The following is a 10873-nucleotide window of genomic DNA, read 5'->3' on the forward strand; positions in this document are numbered from 1 at the left end:
CTCAGTCAGGCCAAGCAGCCCCTCTCTCTCACACACAGACCCAGCCAACCCACCCAGCCTCTGGCTCAGTCAGGCCAAGCAGCCCCTCTCTCTCACACACAGACCCAGCCAACCCACCCAGCCTCTGGCTCAGTCAGGCCAAGCAGCCCCTCTCTGGAGAACCAACCCACACACCTCTTAACAGAGCCTGCAACAATAGCCTACTGAGCTCAGAGCAACAGGATGGGAGTGTGAAGTAGGGGTGATGAATGAGGAAAGAGGAGGGAATTCAACTTTGAGTCTATAAGAAGAAACTGGCTGAAGGAGAGCAGAGCGAGAGGTGGAGAGGGAGAGAGAGAGAGCGAGGTGGAGAGAGAGGGAGCGAGGTGGAGAGAGAGAGAGAGCGAGCGTGGTGGAGAGAGAGAGAGAGCGAGCGAGGTGGAGAGAGAGAGAGAGCGAGCGAGGTGGAGAGAGAGCGAGCGAGGTATAGAGAGAGAGAGAGAGCGAGCGAGGTGGGAGAGAGAGAGAGAGAGAGAGAGCGAGGTGGAGAGAGAGAGAGAGCGAGGTGGAGAGAGAGAGAGAGAGCGAGGGGGAGAGAGAGAGAGAGAGCGAGGTGGAGAGAGAGAGAGCGAGCGAGGTGGAGAGAGAGAGAGCGAGCGAGGTGGAGAGAGAGAGAGAGCGAGGTGGGAGAGAGAGAGAGAGAGAGCGAGCGAGGGGGAGAGAGAGAGAGAGAGAGCGAGCGAGGGGGAGAGAGAGAGAGAGAGAGCGAGCGAGGTGGAGAGAGAGAGAGAGAGAGAGCGAGCGAGGTGGGAGAGAGAGAGAGAGAGAGCGAGCGAGGTGGAGAGAGAGAGAGAGAGAGCGAGCGAGGTGGAGAGAGAGAGAGAGAGAGCGAGCGAGGTGGTGGAGAGAGAGAGAGAGAGCGAGCGAGGTGGGAGAGAGAGAGAGAGAGAGCGAGCGAGGTGAGAGAGAGAGAGAGAGAGCGAGCGAGGTGGAGGAGAGAGAGAGAGAGCGAGGTGGAGAGAGAGAGAGAGAGAGAGAGCGAGCGAGGTGGAGAGAGAGAGAGAGAGAGGAGAGAGAGAGAGGAGCGAGTGAGGAGAGAGAGAGAGAGAGAGTGAGGTGGAGAGAGAGAGAGAGAGAGAGAGAGCGAGGTGGAGAGAGAGAGAGAGAGAGAGAGGAGAGAGAGAGAGAGAGAGGTGAGAGAGAGAGAGAGAGAGAGAGAGAGAGAGCGAGCGAGGTGGGAGAGAGAGAGAGAGAGAGAGAGAGGTGGAGAGAGAGAGAGAGAGAGAGAGAGTGAGAGAGAGAGAGAGAGAGAGAGAGAGAGAGAGCGAGGTGGAGAGAAGGGTGGAGAGGGAGAGAAAAGGGAGAGAGATGGAGAGAAGGGTGGAGAGGGAGAGAGGTGGAGAGAAGGGTGGAGAGGGAGAGAGGTGGAGAGGGAGAGAAGGGGGGAGAGGGAGAGAAAAGGGGGAGAGGTGGAGAGAAGGGTGGAGAGGGAGAGAGGTGGAGAGAAGGGTGGAGAGGGAGAGAGGTGGAGAGGGAGAGAGGTGGAGAGGGAGAGAAGGGTGGAGAGGGAGAGAGGTGGAGAGAAGGGTGGAGAGGAAGAGAGAAGGGTGGAGAGGAAGAGAGGTGGAGAGGGAGAGAAGGGTGGAGAGGGAGAGAGGTGGAGAGGGAGAGAAGGGTGGAGAGGGAGAGAGGTGGAGAGGGAGAGAAGGGTGGAGAGGAAGAGAGGTGGAGAGGGAGAGAAGGGTGGAGAGGGAGAGAGGTGGAGAGAAGGGTGGAGAGGAAGAGAGGTGGAGAGAAGGGTGGAGAAGGAGAGGCTGATTTAAATCTCTTTGAGTCCACGATGCCCCATTAGAATGCTAATGAGAGGAGAGAGAGAGAAAAAGAAAGGGAGAGAAGAAGAAACAGAGAGACGGAGAAAGAGACAGAGGGAGGAGTATTAGAGGATGAATGGGCGTATCTGTCTCTACAGCTGGGTTTCATCAGACACACAGAGAGAACTCCACGTTCTACAAGAGAACACAGAACACATTCTAGCACTCCGAAAGAGAACACAGAACACATTCTAGCACTCCAAAAGAGAACACAGAACACATTCTAGCACTCCAAAAGAGAACACAGAACACATTCTAGCACTCCAAAAGAGAACACAGAACACATTCTAGCACTCCAAAAGAGAACACAGAACACATTCTAGCACTCCAAAAGAGAACACAGAACACATTCTAGCACTCCAAAAGAGAACACAGAACACATTCTAGCACTCCAAAAGAGAACACAGAACACATTCTAGTACTCCAAAAGAGAACACAGAACACATTCTAGCACAGAACCCAAACCTACAGAACAGGAAGACAGATTCTAGATAAGGAATCTGGATTAGAGTATGAAGACACAGCCCCAGGAGGAATCTGGATTAGAGTATGGAGACACAGCCCCAGGAGGAATCTGGATTAGAGTATGGGGACGCAGCCCCAGGAGGAATCTGGATTAGAGTATGGGGACGCAGCCACAGGAGGAATCTGGATTAGAGTATGGGGACGCAGCCCCAGGAGGAATCTGGATTAGAGTATGGGGACGCAGCCACAGGAGGAATCTGGATTAGAGTATGGGGACGCAGCCCCAGGAGGAATCTGGATTAGAGTATGGGGACGCAGCCCCAGGAGGAATCTGGATTAGAGTATGGGGACGCAGCCCCAGGAGGAATCTGGATTAGAGTATGGGGACGCAGCCCCAGGAGGAATCTGGATTAGAGTATGGGGACGCAGCCCCAGGAGGAATCTGGATTAGAGTATGGGGACACAGCCCCAGGAGGAATCTGGATTAGAGTATGGGGACGCAGCCCCAGGAGGAATCTGGATTAGAGTATGGGGACGCAGCCCCAGGAGGAATCTGGATTAGAGTATGGGGACGCAGCCCCAGGAGGAATCTGGATTAGAGTATGGGGACGCAGCCCCAGGAGGAATCTGGATTAGAGTATGGGGACGCAGCCCCAGGAGGAATCTGGATTAGAGTATGGGGACGCAGCCCCAGGAGGAATCTGGATTAGAGTATGGAGACACAGCCCCAGGAGGAATCTGGATTAGAGTATGGGGATGCAGCCCCAGGAGGAATCTAGATTAGAGTATGGGGACTCAGCCCCAGGAGGAATCTAGATTAGAGTATGGGGACGCAGCCCCAGGAGGAATCTGGATTAGAGTATGGGGACAGGAGGAATCTGGATTAGAGTATGGGGAGCAGCCCCAGGAGGAATCTGGATTAGAGTATGGGACTCAGCCCCAGGAGGAAGGTAGAATGGGGACCAGCCCCAGGAGGAATCTGGTAGAGTAAATGGGGACGCAGCCCCAGGAGGAACCTGCAGCCCCAGGAGGAATCTGGATTAGAGTATGGGGATGCAGCCCCAGGAGGAATCTGGATTAGAGTCCTGGGACCAGCCCCAGGAGGAATCCTGGATTCTAGTATGGCGTCCACTAGATCCTGGTCCACCCAGTCCGTCTGTAGAGTAAATCCTTTAACAGATATCCTGGTCCAATCAGGATCAGATAGATCCTGGTCCAGCCCAGTCCTGGGTCTAACAGATAGATCCTGGTCCAGCCCAGTCCTGGTTCTAACAGATAGATCCTGGTCCAGCCCAGTCCTGGGTCTAACAGATAGATCCTGGCCCAGCCCAGTCCTGGTTCTAACAGATAGATCCTGGCCCAGCCCAGTCCTGGGTCTAACAGATAGATCCTGGTCCAGCCCAGTCCTGGGTCTAACAGATAGATCCTGGCCCAGCCCAGTCCTGGGTCTAACAGATAGATCCTGGCCCAGCCCAGTCCTGGGTCTAACAGATAGATCCTGGCCCAGCCCAGTCCTGGTTCTAACAGATAGATCCTGGTCCAGCCCAGTCCTGGGTCTAACAGATAGATCCTGGTCCAGCCCAGTCCTGGGTCTAACAGATAGATCCTGGTCCAGCCCAGTCCTGGGTCTAACAGATAGATCCTGGCCCAGCCCAGTCCTGGGTCTAACAGATAGATCCTGGCCCAGCCCAGTCCTGGTTCTAACAGATAGATCCTGGCCCAGCCCAGTCCTGGGTCTAACAGATAGATCCTGGCCCAGCCCAGTCCTGGGTCTAACAGATAGATCCTGGCCCAGCCCAGTCCTACTAACAGATAGATCCTGGCCCAGCCCAGTTTCTAACAGATAGACCCACCCAGTCCTGATCCCATTTCAATAGATCAGATCCTGGTCCAGCCCATTTCCTACTTTACATGATAGATCCTGGCCCAGATCCCATTTCCACTACTATTATCAGATGATCCTGGCCCAGCCTGATCCTTTCACCACTACTATTATCCTGATGCCTTACCCAGCCCTGGTCCCATTTCACCACTATAGATCATTGATCCTTACTCAGCCCTGATCCCATTTCAACAGATAGATCCTATCCAGCCCAGTCTGGTTCTAACATTGATCCTGGTCCAGCCCAGTCACTGGTTTATCAGATGCCTTATCCTGGTCCTATTCACCACTACATATTATCATTGATCCCATTTCACTTACTTTACTCAGCCCTGATCCCATTTCACCACTACTATTATCATTGAGCCCAGCCCTGATCCCATTTCACCTATTACTGACCTTACTCAGCCCTGATCCCATTTCACCACTACTATTATCATTGATGCCTTACTCAGCCCTGATCCCATTTCACCACTACTATTATCATTGATGCCTTACTCAGCCCTGATCCCATTTCACCACTACTATTATCATTGATACCTTACTCAGCCCTGATCCCATTTCACCACTACTATTATCATTGATGCCTTACTCAGCCCTGATCCCATTTCACCACTACTATTATCATTGATACCTTACTCAGCCCTGATCCCATTTCACCACTACTATTATCATTGATACCTTACTCAGCCCTGATCCCATTTCACCACTACTATTATCATTGATGCCTTACTCAGCCCTGATCCCATTTCACCACTACTATTATCATTGATACCTTACTCAGCCCTGATCCCATTTCACCACTACTATTATCATTGATACCTTACTCAGCCCTGATCCCATTTCACCACTACTATTATCATTGATACCTTACTCAGCCCTGATCCCATTTCACCACTACTATTATCATTGATACCTTACTCAGCCCTGATCCCATTTCACCACTACTATTATCATTGATACCTTACTCAGCCCTGATCCCATTTCACCACTACTATTATCATTGATGCCTTACTCAGCCCTGATCCCATTTCACCACTACTATTATCATTGATGCCTTACTCAGCCCTGATCCCATTTCACCACTTACTCATTATCATTTGACACCTTACTCAGCCCTGATCCCATTTCACCACTACTATTATCATTGATACCTTACTCAGCCCTGATCCCATTTCACCACTACTATTATCATTGATACCTTACTCAGCCCTGATCCCATTTCACCACTACTATTATCATTGCTGATCCCATTTCACCACTACTATTATCATTGATCACCACTACCTTACTCAGCCCTGATCCCATTTCACCACTACTATTATCATTGATGCCTTACTCAGCCCTGATCCCATTTCACCACTACTATTATCATTGATACCTTACTCAGCCCTGATCCCATTTCACCACTACTATTATCATTGATGCCTTACTCAGCCCTGATCCCATTTCACCACTACTATTATCATTGATACCTTACTCAGCCCTGATCCCATTTCACCACTACTATTATCATTGATGCCTTACTCAGCCCTGATCCCATTTCACCACTACTATTATCATTGATGCCTTACTCAGCCCTGATCCCATTTCACCACTACTATTATCATTGAGCCCTGATCCCATTTCACCCTTACTCAGCCCTGATCCCATTTCACCACTACTATTATCATTGATGCCTTACTCAGCCCTGATCCCATTTCACCACTACTATTATCATTGATACCTTACTCAGCCCTGATCCCATTTCACCACTACTATTATCATTGATGCCTTACTCAGCCCTGATCCCATTTCACCACTACTATTATCATTGATACCTTACTCAGCCCTGATCCCATTTCACCACTACTATTATCATTGATACCTTACTCAGCCCTGATCCCATTTCACCACTACTATTATCATTGATGCCTTACTCAGCCCTGATCCCATTTCACCACTACTATTATCATTGATGCCTTACTCAGCCCTGATCCCATTTCACCACTACTATTATCATTGATACCTTACTCAGCCCTGATCCCATTTCACCACTACTATTATCATTGATGCCTTACTCAGCCCTGATCCCATTTCACCACTACTATTATCATTGATGCCTTACTCAGCCCTGATCCCATTTCACCACTACTATTATCATTGATGCCTTACTCAGCCCTGATCCCATTTCACCACTACTATTATCATTGATGCCTTACTCAGCCCTGATCCCATTTCACCACTACTATTATCATTGATACCTTACTCAGCCCTGATCCCATTTCACCACTACTATTATCATTGATACCTTACTCAGCCCTGATCCCATTTCACCACTACTATTATCATTGATACCTTACTCAGCCCTGATCCCATTTCACCACTACTATTATCATTGATACCTTACTCAGCCCTGATCCCATTTCACCACTACTATTATCATTGATGCCTTACTCAGCCCTGATCCCATTTCACCACTACTATTATCATTGATACCTTACTCAGCCCTGATCCCATTTCACCACTACTATTATCATTGATGCCTTACTCAGCCCTGATCCCATTTCACCACTACTATTATCATTGATACCTTACTCAGCCCTGATCCCATTTCCCATTTCACCACTACTATTATCATTGATACCTTACTCAGCCCTGATCCCATTTCACCACTACTATTATCATTGATACCTTACTCAGCCCTGATCCCATTTCACCTACTATTATCCTTACTCAGCCCTGATCCCATTTTACCACTACTATTATCATTGATACCTTACTCAGCCCTGATCCCATTTCACCACTACTATTATCATTGATGCCTTACTCAGCCCTGATCCCATTTCACCACTACTATTATCATTGATGCCTTACTCAGCCCTGATCCCATTTCACCACTACTATTATCATTGATACCTTACTCAGCCCTGATCCCATTTCACCACTACTATTATCATTGATACCTTACTCAGCCCTGATCCCATTTCACCACTACCTTACTCAGCCCTGATCCCATTTCACCACTACTATTATCATTGATACCTTACTCAGCCCTGATCCCATTTCACCACTACTATTATCATTGATACTCAGCCCTGATCCCATTTCACCACTACTATTATCATTGATACCTTACTCAGCCCTGATCCCATTTCACCACTACTATTATCATTGATGCCTTACTCAGCCCTGATCCCATTTCACCACTACTATTATCATTGATACCTTACTCAGCCCTGATCCCATTTCACCACTACTATTATCATTGATACCTTACTCAGCCCTGATCCCATTTCACCACTACTATTATCATTGATACCTTACTCAGCCCTGATCCCATTTCACTACTACCTTACTCAGCCCTGATCCCATTTCACCACTACTATTATCATTGATACCTTACTCAGCCCTGATCCCATTTCACCACTACTATTATCATTGATGCCTTACTCAGCCCTGATCCCATTTCACCACTACTATTATCATTGATGCCTTACTCAGCCCTGATCCCATTTCACCACTACTATTATCATTGATACCTTACTCAGCCCTGATCCCATTTCACCACTACTATTATCATTGATACCTTACTCAGCCCTGATCCCATTTCACCACTACTATTATCATTGATGCCTTACTCAGCCCTGATCCCATTTCACCACTACTATTATCATTGATGCCTTACTCAGCCCTGATCCCATTTCACCACTACCTTACTCAGCCCTGATCCCATTTCACCACTACTATTATCATTGATCCCATTTCACCACTACTATTATCATTGATACTCAGCCCTGATCCCATTTCACCACTACTATTATCATTGATGCCTTACTCAGCCCTGATCCCATTTCACCACTACTATTATCATTGATACCTTACTCAGCCCTGATCCCATTTCACCACTACTATTATCATTGATGCCTTACTCAGCCCTGATCCCATTTCACCACTACTATTATCATTGATGCCTTACTCAGCCCTGATCCCATTTCACCACTACTATTATCATTGATGCCTTACTCAGCCCTGATCCCATTTCACCACTACTATTATCATTGATACCTTACTCAGCCCTGATCCCATTTCACCACTACTATTATCATTGATACCTTACTCAGCCCTGATCCCATTTCACCACTACTATTATCATTGATACCTTACTCAGCCCTGATCCCATTTCACCACTACTATTATCATTGATGCCTTACTCAGCCCTGATCCCATTTCACCACTACTATTATCATTGATGCCTTACTCAGCCCTGATCCCATTTCACCACTACTATTATCATTGATGCCTTACTCAGCCCTGATCCCATTTCACCACTACTATTATCATTGATACCTTACTCAGCCCTGATCCCATTTCACCACTACTATTATCATTGATACCTTACTCAGCCCTGATCCCATTTCACCACTACTATTATCATTGATGCCTTACTCAGCCCTGATCCCATTTCACCACTACTATTATCATTGATGCCTTACTCAGCCCTGATCCCATTTCACCACTACTATTATCATTGATGCCTTACTCAGCCCTGATCCCATTTCACTACTACTATTATCATTGATGCCTTACTCAGCCCTGATCCCATTTCACCACTACTATTATCATTGATGCCTTACTCAGCCCTGATCCCATTTCACCACTACTATTATCATTGATACCTTACTCAGCCCTGATCCCATTTCACCACTACTATTATCATTGATACCTTACTCAGCCCTGATCCCATTTCACCACTACTATTATCATTGATGCCTTACTCAGCCCTGATCCCATTTCACCACTACTATTATCATTGATGCCTTACTCAGCCCTGATCCCATTTCACCACTACTATTATCATTGATACCTTACTCAGCCCTGATCCCATTTCACCACTACTATTATCATTGATGCCTTACTCAGCCCTGATCCCATTTCACCACTACTATTATCATTGATACCTTACTCAGCCCTGATCCCATTTCACCACTACTATTATCATTGATCAGCCCTGATCCCATTTTACTATTATCATTGCCCTGATCCCATTTCACCACTACTATTATCATTGATGCCTTACTCAGCCCTGATCCCATTTCACCACTACTATTATCATTGATGCCTTACTCAGCCCTGATCCCATTTCACCACTACTATTATCATTGATGCCTTACTCAGCCCTGATCCCATTTCACCACTACTATTATCATTGATGCCTTACTCAGCCCTGATCCCATTTCACCACTACTATTATCATTGATACCTTACTCAGCCCTGATCCCATTTCACCACTACTATTATCATTGATACCTTACTCAGCCCTGATCCCATTTCACCACTACTATTATCATTGATGCCTTACTCAGCCCTGATCCCATTTCACCACTATCCCTATTATCATTGATGCCTTACTCAGCCCTGATCCCATTTCACCACTACTATTATCATTGATGCCTTACTCAGCCCTGATCCCATTTCACCACTACTATTATCATTGATGATCCCCTTACTCAGCCCTGATCCCATTTCACCACTACTATTATCATTGATACCTTACTCAGCCCTGATCCCATTTCACCACTACTATTATCATTGATGCCTTACTCAGCCCTGATCCCATTTCACCACTACTATTATCATTGATGCCTTACTCAGCCCTGATCCCATTTCACCACTACTATTATCATTGATGCCTTACTCAGCCCTGATCCCATTTCACCACTACTATTATCATTGATGCCTTACTCAGCCCTGATCCCATTTCACCACTACTATTATCATTGATACCTTACTCAGCCCTGATCCCATTTCACCACTACTATTATCATTGATACCTTACTCAGCCCTGATCCCATTTCACCACTACTATTATCATTGATGCCTTACTCAGCCCTGATCCCATTTCACCACTGCCTTACTCAGCCCTGATCCCATTTCACCACTACTATTATCATTGATGCCTTACTCAGCCCTGATCCCATTTCACCACTACTATTATCATTGATACCTTACTCAGCCCTGATCCCATTTCACCACTACTCAGCCCTGATCCCATTTCACCACTACTATTATCATTGATGCCTTACTCAGCCCTGATCCCATTTCACCACTACTATTATCATTGATACCTTACTCAGCCCTGATCCCATTTCACTACTACCTTACTCAGCCCTGATCCCATTTCACCACTACCTTACTCAGCCCTGATCCCATTTCACCACTACCTTACTCAGCCCTGATCCCATTTCACCACTACTATTATCATTGATACCTTACTCAGCCCTGATCCCATTTCACCACTACTATTATCATTGATACCTTACTCAGCCCTGATCCCATTTCACCACTACTATTATCATTGATACCTTACTCAGCCCTGATCCCATTTCACCACTACTATTATCATTGATACCTTACTCAGCCCTGATCCCATTTCACCACTACTATTATCATTGATGCCTTACTCAGCCCTGATCCCATTTCACCACTACTATTATCATTGATACCTTACTCAGCCCTGATCCCATTTCACCACTACCTTACTCAGCCCTGATCCCATTTCACCACTACTATTATCATTGATGCCTTACTCAGCCCTGATCCCATTTCACCACTACTATTATCATTGATACCTTACTCAGCCCTGATCCCATTTCACCACTACTATTATCATTGATGCCTTACTCAGCCCTGATCC

The 10873-nt window shown here is 47.0% G+C and overlaps 1 long non-coding RNA gene across 4 annotated transcripts in view; it reads right to left on the minus strand.

Moving 5' to 3' along the window:
* Window positions 1-4601: 4601 nt before the first annotated feature.
* LOC127928992 (uncharacterized) overlaps window positions 4602-10873 on the minus strand; it is a 7634-nt gene continuing 1362 nt past the window's right edge. The window contains exons 2-7 of one of the 4 annotated variants that reach the window (XR_008133141.1): window positions 10337-10541; window positions 8245-9090; window positions 7311-7765; window positions 6955-7142; window positions 5924-6675; window positions 4602-5207 (exon numbers count right to left, since the gene is read on the minus strand). This is a non-coding gene — a long non-coding RNA (uncharacterized LOC127928992). Of the gene's footprint in view, window positions 5208-5484; window positions 5579-5923; window positions 6676-6954; window positions 7143-7310; window positions 7766-8056; window positions 9091-10336; window positions 10676-10873 lie in introns of those variants that run through there. The other 3 variants (XR_008133144.1, XR_008133142.1, XR_008133143.1) reach the window with 3 other exon arrangements.

Source organism: Oncorhynchus keta, unplaced genomic scaffold, assembly GCF_023373465.1.
Source record: "Oncorhynchus keta strain PuntledgeMale-10-30-2019 unplaced genomic scaffold, Oket_V2 Un_scaffold_5244_pilon_pilon, whole genome shotgun sequence".
Lineage (NCBI taxonomy): Eukaryota > Metazoa > Chordata > Actinopteri > Salmoniformes > Salmonidae > Oncorhynchus > Oncorhynchus keta.